Below are 8507 nucleotides of genomic sequence, written 5' to 3' on the forward strand. Positions count from 1 at the left end.
CTCTCTCTCTCTCTCTCTCTCTCTCTCTCTCTCTCTCTCTCTCTCTCAAAAGTGACTAAACACTAAAAAAAATTTTTTTTGTTAATCTAACAATGCAAATTTGAACAGACAGAATTGATCAAATAGAGTGCCATGTGGTTCAAAGTGTCCTCAAATTTACAGCATTTCTTAAGTGGAGTTCAGCATGCTTCACATGGCAGTATTCAAGTTTTAGTAAAATCTGAATGTCTAGCTAGAAATTGTGAGGAAATTGGTCTCTGAGGATTTGTATCTGTCAAAGTCTGACTTGAGCTAAGGAGTTGTGGAAGGAGATGAGGACCAACTGAGAAATGGTAAGAAGGTCCCAAAGTTGGAGAATTACTTTCCAGCTGTGAAAATGGTTTCTCTAGAAAACATGACCCGCCAAATGACTTGCTATCATCTTGGCCTTTGTTGCGTGCGTGTGTATGTGAAAAAGCATTTGTTTTTGTCCTTTAATGAAACTTCTGTATAGAACATCTAACTACAGGATGAATAGCTTACCATGGGCCCAGCAACTGGTAGGTTGGTTCTTTCTAGAAAAGGCCTCTTTATGAGGAAAAAAAAAAGTTAAATGCTAAAATGGAATTACCAATTCAACCAACTCCCCCCCCCTTAAGTATTTCTAAACCAGTGTAAAGATGCAAAACCAATATAATGGCCCAGTCTCATTTCTGTAACAGTAAGATTGCTATAAATAAAAAGAATGACTTAAATACTGAAAGGCTTTTACATTTAACACGTGCCACTTATTTCTAGGTTATTCAGATTCTGGTAAATGCATTGCATCGTTAAGTATTACTCCTAATATTATTCATAGTACAATGGATATCAGTTCATTTCGCCCCACCTAAAAATACCGGTTAACTTCAAAAAATAAAAACAAAAGTGGGGCCCATGACAATCATGCACCCTAAGTGGTAAGACGTGTAAACTCTCCTTACTTGCTATCACTATGAAGGATAACCTAGTCCTTAGTTTTTCAAATGGTAATTGGTATCTCTCAAACTTTGTGGAGCACCTTATATATATATTTTTTTCAGGGTTTTTAGTTTTGGGACAGAGAGAGACAGAGCATGAACGGGGGAGGGGCAGAGAGGGAGACAGAATCTGAAACAGGCTCCAGGCTCCAAGCCATCAGCCCAGAGCCTGACACGGGGCTCGAACTCACGGACCGCGAGGTCGTGACCTGGCTGAAGTTGGACGCTCAACCGACTGCGCCACCCAGGCGCCCCGGAGCACCTTATATTCTTAACCAATTGGTTTTAATTAGGCTGAGAAGCTTACAGTGGTGCCCATTTAAACCTTTGACTAAGGCTTGCGTACCTGCCTTTTTTTTTTTTTTTTTTTTGCCTTTAATAGAGGCAAGTAATTGTTTTCTTCCCTGGTGTGTATTTTCCAGAATATCCCTTAACTTTTTCCAGAGGTCTCCGAATGCTCTTCAGTAGTACTTCTCACTTTGCACTGTAATTGTCACTTTTTTTTCTTCCCGAGTAACCTATTCTTTGGGAATAAAGAACCTCTTAAGTTCGATCTCTACACGAACTGCCAATACCTGTAAGTTTTATTGTTACTTTTCTACCCACTGAAGTTGAACCACACGAAGGTACCAATATCCGTCTATCTGAAACAATTTCATATGGTTCAACCTAGTATAAGCTTTAACTGAGAACTTTTTTCTTGCTGTGGAAATACTAGCAGTTTACATGCAGTTTTTCCATTGAAATACCAAGAATTCATCAAGTTTACAGTGTATTGCCAGAGCCTCTCAAACTTGGAGCAGATGAATCCCCAGGGGATCTTGTTAACATGCAGACTTGGCTTCAGGAAGACTGGGGTAAGGCCTGAGATTCTGCATTCCTAACAAGCTCCCAGGTGGGGCCCATGCTGTGGTTCATGGACCATGCTTAGAATAGCAGGTTCTGGACTACAGTATGAGGAGTTGACCTGTAAATTCTAGATCTATTAGCTATCTGACTTGGTCACTTAATTTTTCTGGGCCTTTCTGTAACATGCAGAGATTCAGTTAAATGGTCTATTCCTTCCAAGTCCAAGGATCTGCTCAGATCCTATTTAAGTGACTAGAGTATACAGCATAAAGGTTAGGAGCCACCAGCTCAATCCTTAGCCTGGGGTTAAGCATCCCAGCTTTTCCACTTACTGTGTAACCTTAGAGAGTTACCTAATCTCTGTGCCTCATTTTCCTCATCTGTAAGACTGAACTAACATTAAATTTATATGTGGAGTGTTTAGGACTGAGCCTAACACATAAACATAAGATATTTTCAACACTAATATATCCTCTGTAGTGTCATTTCTAACAAGCTTTCCTAAGGGAATAACCTGAAATGTGAGCAAATACTTAGAGTGTATGGAAAGAGGTTTATCACCAATTTCATCAAAACCTAGGAAGCTACATCTATTTGCAACAATACGAAAAGGGTTACTTACAGTACATATTATGGAATGTGCCTATTATAAGGGTTCAAGATACAATTTGAAATGGTGAGAAAACAGGATATAGAACTGTTCTAACAGGTCAAGTTGAGGATTTCTTATCTGGTTAACTGGGGGGAAATGCCCTAAAATATTAAGTGATTGTTATGACCCAAGTAACAGTGTTATAGGTGACTTTTTTCTTCCTATATTTATGAATTCTATATGAAGTACGAACAACTTACATTCAGCAAAAAACTAATCTTTAACATGTTTAAATCTCCCCATCCTGCAACAATATAGTAAGGATTTCAGCTTCTGTTATGCCAAAACAGTTCCAGAAGCATTACAAATAAAAATCAGAAGTCACTTAACACAGCACTCAGTGCCAAACTAATGACTGAAAAGAAAAACGGACATGCTCATTTTTTAAGTTCTGAGCAAAAATGAGATGGTTGGGTATTGAAGCATTAAATGGCCAAAGCGGCTGTCTTGCTGTGTCACAGACACCAGGGAAACTGGAAAACACAGGAGCCGGACTTGAGACTTTGCAGTTTAGAATAATGTCGGAAACAACCAGCATCGTACGTGTGTTTAAGTAGACTTTCAAATAGAAATTTGGTGGTCTCCATACCACACTGATTCAATTTGTGTTTAGGTAACATAACGGGTCAGGAAAAACCCATTTGAAATGACTGGAGGGAAAATCCATTATGCTTTTTAGATCTATTCCTTATATGTATTTTCCCCAGACTGAGCTAGCCCATTCATATCTTGAGAAACTCAGGAAAAATACTTGCTAGTAGTCTTCTTAGCCATCAGTTTCTCTTTAAAGCTGCCATGATCATAACTGGAACCTAGTCTAGGTTGAATGTCTTCTGATTTGCCAAAGAAGATTGGGGGCTATTTCATCTTGTCACTGTAGGACATGGATTGAGAAGAAAGTTTGCATAAATTTTTCTATGCCACTGTCAGACAAAATTCCTCATCCTTAATTCATACTTGACTTTTCAGTACTTTGCGCTTCTCATGTTGTGAGTAGACCTCCTCTGATTTATGGATGTTTGATTCTCTCCCTTCCCAGTAATCTCAACCTGAAAACTAGAAGAAAAAGAACGTCTGAATAAAAACTACTTTTCAATCCCTGGCAAATCATTTTTCTTTGCCTCTCTCACTCCTTCATTCTAGAACCTTGATTAAAGGGATTTCTGCCTTTTAAAACTCAGGCGTTTTCTTAAAGAAAATTGGAAACATTAGCTTTGCAGCTAACTTTGTGACTGATTGCAGTGTAACCCTGGGTAACAAATTGTCATACAGAAAAAAATGGTCTAACACCTATCAACACTTTCTCATCCTTTAACTTCTGTATATGTTTTATAATGTAGTGGTATTAAAGACATGTAGCTAAGTTGAGCACAGTAACCTGCCTTGTCTGTGGAAGTATGTTCCAAGACCTTCATTGGAGCCCTGAAACTGCAGATTGTACTGAACCCTTCATATACTAGACCTATTATCCTGTACATAAATACCTATGATAAAGGTAAGCTTCCAAATTAAGTACAATAGGAAGTGGAAAATAAACTGAATTGTAATACATACACTGTAATAAAAGATGAATGCAGTCCTTCTCTAAACACTGTACTGTAATCACCCTTCTTGTGATGGGAGACCAACTGCCTCTGCGATAACTTGAAGTGGGGTCAATGACCCTGGGCATTGTGAAGTCACTATGAACACTACTGACCTTTTTGAGGATTTGTCAGGATTATCTGCTTCCAGACCAGTTGGTTGCAGGTAACTGAAAACATGGATAAGGGGAGAGTACCACATGTAGAAACTATTGTGAGCATGCCCATTCATGGAGTTCTGAAAAATGATGGAATTTTGAGATCACCACTTTCAAGTCTGCCAACAAAAGCATAATACTGGAACCTATATTTATCAAATTCTCATTGAGCTCCTATATGTCCCAAGTTGTTCCAGATGTTAGGAATCCATAGGCCTAGGAATAAATAAGGTGGGCAAAGCCCCAATTCTTGTGAAGCCCGTAAAAGAGCTAGACCATGTACGAGTGAACAAAGAGGCATGATCTAAGATACTGTGACTTTCACTTATTCAATGTGTGTCTGTTGATTATCTGCTATGAGCCTAGCACTGTGCTAAGCATCCCACAAAAAAATGTGGTCCTTTCATTGTGTTTATACTCCACTTGAGGTGGCAGACCTTAATTACAACTGTGATATAAAGAAATATTAGGGTACTACCTATTCAGGGGAGGCGGGAACTAATAAGGCAGAAAGGTCTTTGCGAGGATGTTGTTCAAGGCAGGGCTTTGAATGCTACTGATTTACTGAAGTAGCTTTATAGCAGAAGGTAGTTGGTAAGAGATGCGCTGTCTCCAAGTAAGGGATAAGGAGCAAGGGGTCTCTGATGCTCCCGCTGATCAGATTATTTTTAACTGTAGATTTAAAGAAGATTCTGGTCCAAAGACTGCTATCTAATACCTTAGGCCTTACAAAGTACTTGCGAACTCTCAGGTGTTCCACATCTACACTGGAATATAAGGAAGTGCTTTAAATCCTGTATATAAAAGCAACACAAGTGCCTTTTTTCTTTTAATTTTTAATGTTTATTTTTGAGAGGGGAAAGGGGCAGAGAGGGACACCCAGAATCCAAGGCAGGCTCCAGCCTCTGAGTTGTCAGCACAGAGCCCGATGTGGGGCCCGAAATTACCAACTGCAAGATCATATCCTGAGCTGAAGTTGGATGCTTAACCGACTGAGCCACCCAGGTGCCCCCACAAGTGCCTTTCCTAAACTCAATTTCTAAACTATAAAACTGGATGTGATCCTTCCATTGTAGGGTATACCTGAAATTGTGAATGGTGCTCAGTGGGGCTGTTTCGTGTACAGAATTTTCTGAATATTCATTATGGACTTGAAGAGACCGTGGGGCTGCTGGGAGTTGGCTGCAGAGTTGAAAGGGAAGGCTGGAGGGAAATGTCAAAAGGAAACTCCCAATGTGATTAGTGGGTGTATGAAGCTTCCCAAAGACCCCACACCACCTGAGGAAATCAGACCCAAGTGCCAAGAGGCTCTGTAGGCAGAGAACAGATGGGAGGAGGGGGCACCTCATATAGGAGACCCACCTCCTATTCAACAATCTGATGTAAACATGTACTCTGCCTATATTTTAAACACTAGAATCCTCAGACTGCGTCAGGGTGGGGGAAAAAATCACTGCCTTATATTTTTTCCTTTTGCCTGTATTTGTTTTTGAGAGAATCCTATATCAGGAATGTTAATCACTTAGTGTAAAAAAAAAAAAAAAAAAGTTATATCTATCATTTCCTTTTTTTCCTGTAAGGCAAAAGACTAAACAATCTTAATGGTTATAAATTCAAACCTACCTTAATTCTTTTGTGGCATTTAGGTTTATCTTGTTTAAACTGTCAAGCATCTCTTCTCACTGATATGAATATTCTGGCATTTTTTTCTTCTGACTTTGCTGTGTTTCGATCTTTAATCTATGTGGAATTTCCTTTGTACATGGTGTGCAGAAGAATATTTTATTCTAGAGGGCCATTCACAGAAAAGGACATGCAAAGAGCCAACATACACAAAAAGGTGTGTTTCATACACAGAATTGCAAATTAAAGCAATGAAATGCCATTTTTTTCACACAACAGATTGAGCATTTTACATCCTTTGAAGTTTCACCAATGTTGGTGAGGCTTGGGAGAAATGAACTCCTACAGTGCTGATGGAAGTGTGAAATTGCTACTAACTCCTTGGAAAGCAATCTAGCAGAATCTAAGAGTTAAGATCCTCATACCCTTGCACAGGTCAATCCCATTCATAGAGAACATCTGTCCAAAATTAGCATGTGTTGCAATGTTTGTTATGGCACTGATAGTGATTTTTTTTTTTTAAAAACTAAGAACTGAAAGTCCAGTAGGGGAATGACTGGAAAAATCATAAATCAAGACGGGTCTATGGAATACTACGAAGCTATTAAATGAGTTATGGGCACATGTGGACCTACAAGAATGTGCATGATATATTAAAGCTCTACAGTCATGTTCTTTTTTAAATATGCTTTTGCATCATAGGGCTGTTTTTCTAGGTTATTTTTAGGAGGTAAGGTGAAGATAGCAGTAGTAGTTTTGAGAGGGCAGATTATCTTCTCCCATTCCTATTAAAATGCTACTAATGTGAGACTTAAATTTCTCCCCTAATGGCATATTTTAGAAGAACTGGACTAGGAAAGAAGTCTTGGTTCTGTTTTGATTTACGTGCCATGGGTATATCATTTTATTCCCAATCTCTTCTTCTAACATGATGAAGAAATAGGGAAATGTCAAATGCTTCAAGGTAATCCTAGGACAGGACGTTTCTCCTGCACTTCTTACATTTGCTATAGTTACATACCAAGATTTACAAGTTCACAAGTTAGTAACTCCATTCTGCCCCACTAGAAAAAGACCATCATTTTTTCACTTGAGATTAGTGCATTGATGCCTATACTTATGGAAAATGTACACTCAGCCTGGGTTACAGCTTGTTTTTCACAGAATCTTCCAATCATAGAATGTTAATTTAGAAGGAAATGAGTGGAATCAAAGCTCATCAGAATTACCTGCAGATTTTACAAACGCAGATATGCCTTATGCATACCCCAAATGTATAGATAGAACCAGAATATCCAGAAACAGCCCAGGAATGTCTTAAAAATGACAACCAAGGATGTATGAAATTTAAATGTTTGCAAAATCTCATTTTCCTGTACTGTGAGCCTTTGGCCCTTGATAATGGAGTTTTTGTGAAAGTAACCTACTGGGTTTGCCGTAGTGTTCGCCTCAGCCTCTTTAGTTCATCTGCACCTGACTTGCTCAGTGTCCTGATATTGACTGTGTCTTCCTCTGTAGCCAAAATGCATGTATTTTGGCCAAAAATTCAGTCATATGGAGATACCATTCTTCAAAAGTTTCATGAAAGTAAAACTAATGTTCAGGTTGTAGTTGTATATTCCCTTTTTGAGGAATGGACAGGAGTACTTAAAATCTATTAACACCAGACCTTCAGTGTCTAAAACCCTGGAATATTACCACTAACAAAGATCAAGTGGAAAGGGAACCTTTTAGAAACACTGAGACAAAGCAAATGGCACGCATGGTATTTCTCTTTAGCCTCTAAGGCAGTAAAGTACCAGATGTCCTACAACAAAGTCTGTGGGGACTGTGGAACCTAATGGGCGTAGCCAGAGTGCTCAGCTTTAAAAAGCTCTTGTGCTTATAAAAACAAGCAACTTGGCACCATTAACTCCATATGTTAGGTTTAAGACTTTTTCCAGCCTGCGTTTGATTTACTTAAACACTTGTAATGCTTACCTTTTGCATTAAAAGGGAGAATATAAATAAGTTTGTTCAGCTCCTAATGGGGGTCTTTCACATAGTAGGTTGCTTAGTAAATATTTGGTGACTGTATTAGCTGGCATCTTCTAATTGTGCAGTTGGAAAAGGAAAGGTCAACTGCAATTGATCTCTCAAGTTGCATAAGCGACACAAAATACACAATGACTTCATTATCTGGTGGAGAGGTCAGGAGATAGTCAACACGATGAAGAAAATCCAGAGCAGAACTGTTGAGTACAAAGTCCCTAATTCAACCATCTTAAGGACCATTGGTTAAATTCAAGGTACATAATGCAGAGATATAGTTACAAAATGACCAAAGACCACTCCTTCAAGTTCTATTTCCTGAAAGCCTACAGACTATCCAGATAGGGTATTATTATCCGAGATTGCATTATTCAAATGCTATCCCCGTAAGCTGTGTTCTGTCCCAAAGATGCTGATTGTTTTCATGGCACAAGGTATATCACCTATGTCCTGATGCGTTTCAAGCCTTCATTTCCAGCTCTGGGTTTCTTACTCCTTTCAGTCCCATGTGGGAAGATGGCTACTGGACATTCCTGTGTGGATGCCAACTTCCTTGAAACATATACTCTCGGTGTGTCTCGGTGTGTCTCGGTGTGTCTCGGTGTGTCTCGGT

The 8507-nt window shown here is 39.1% G+C and overlaps 1 protein-coding gene and 1 long non-coding RNA gene across 2 annotated transcripts in view; one reads left to right on the forward strand and one right to left on the reverse strand.

The window, feature by feature from the left end:
- Positions 1 to 8507, forward strand: part of CPA6 (carboxypeptidase A6) — a 271032-nt gene that overhangs the window by 14640 nt on the left and 247885 nt on the right.
- LOC121038153 (uncharacterized) lies at positions 2701 to 4153 on the reverse strand. The gene is made up of 2 exons (XR_005794190.1): positions 4054 to 4153; positions 2701 to 3555 (listed from the first exon to the last, which is right to left on the reverse strand). It is a non-coding gene; the product is annotated as an uncharacterized LOC121038153 (long non-coding RNA).

Source organism: Herpailurus yagouaroundi, unplaced genomic scaffold, assembly GCF_014898765.1.
Source record: "Herpailurus yagouaroundi ecotype Mexico unplaced genomic scaffold, PumYag 165, whole genome shotgun sequence".
NCBI lineage: Eukaryota > Metazoa > Chordata > Mammalia > Carnivora > Felidae > Herpailurus > Herpailurus yagouaroundi.